A 1,427-nucleotide genomic window follows, 5' to 3' on the forward strand; every position below is an offset into this window, starting at 1 on the left:
CCTGTCTCGAAAAATCCAAAACAAAAAAAACAAAACAAACAAACAAAAACATACCTGACTTATTTATTGCTCTGATCTTTGCATGCAAGCGTGCGCACACACACACACACACACACACACACACACACACAGAGACACACACCATGCATGCACACATACACAGACATACACACATACATACCATGCACACTGTATTAGTCAGGGTTCTCTAGAGTCACAGAACTTATGGTAGTCTCTACATGGTAAAGGAGTTTGTTGATGACTTACAGACTGTAGTCCAACTCCCAACAATGGTCAGCAGCAGCTGTGAATGGAAGCCCAAGGATCTAGCAGTTGTTCAGTCCCACAAGGCAAGCAGGCAAAGAAGAGAGCCTGAGAAAGGATATTAGTGAAGCCTAGTTGCAGTGTTTTGGAGATGCCAGTACCATGAGATGACCACTAAGAACAGCAGCAGCAGTGGAGTACAGGCATCTGGAGCCTAGAAGACAAGGTATGTGCTACAAAGGGCAGAGCTGGAGAAGTGACCCAAGCCCCTAGAGGAGTCCAGAAAATTGTGAGTGGATCCCAGACATTGGACGGTTGGAGTTTGATTTTGCTTTTGATTGTGACTGTACCCTGATATTTTTCCCTCTTGAAGGAAGAAAGTATTCTAGTGGAGCCTACAGTTAAGAGACTTTGAATTTTAAAAGAGATTGGATAATTAAAGGGATTGAAATTTTAATATGTAAGAATTTGTAAGCCAGGCAGTGGTGGTGCATGCCTTTAATCCCAGCACTTGGGAGGCAGAGGCAGGCGGGTTTCTGAGTTCCAGGACAGCAGGGCTATACAGAGAAACCCTGTCTCCAAAAGTCAAAAAAAAAAAAAAAAAAAAAAAAAAAAAAGAATTTGTAAAGACTATGGGACTCTTAAAGTTATTTAGTTCTTGGGGATGAATAAGAAAGTAAGGCTTGATAGTGATGTGTTTGTGTGTCAAGTTGACAAGGGGTCAATTGTACTGGCTGATTTTGTGTGTCAACTTGTCACAAGCTGGAGTTATCACAGAGAAAGGAGTCTCCCTTGAGAAAATGTCTCCATGAGATCCAGCTGTACAGCATTTCCTCAATTAGTGATCAAGCGGGGGAGGGTCCCTTGTGGGTAATGCCATCCCTGGGCTGGTAGTCTTGGGTTCTATAAGAAAGCAAGCTGAGCAAGCCATGGGAAGCAAGCCAGTAAGGAACATCCTCCATGGCCTCTGCATTAGCTCCTGCTTCCTGACCTGCTTGAGTTCCAGTCCTGACTTCCTTTGGTGATGAACAGCAGTGTGGAAGTATAAGCTGAATAAACCCTTTCCTCCCCAACTTGCTTCATGATCATGATGTTTGTGCAGGAATAGAAATCCTGACTAAGACACACACACACACACACACACACACACACACACACACACA

This window comes from Mastomys coucha, unplaced genomic scaffold, assembly GCF_008632895.1.
Source record: "Mastomys coucha isolate ucsf_1 unplaced genomic scaffold, UCSF_Mcou_1 pScaffold21, whole genome shotgun sequence".
Taxonomy (NCBI): Eukaryota; Metazoa; Chordata; class Mammalia; order Rodentia; family Muridae; genus Mastomys; species Mastomys coucha.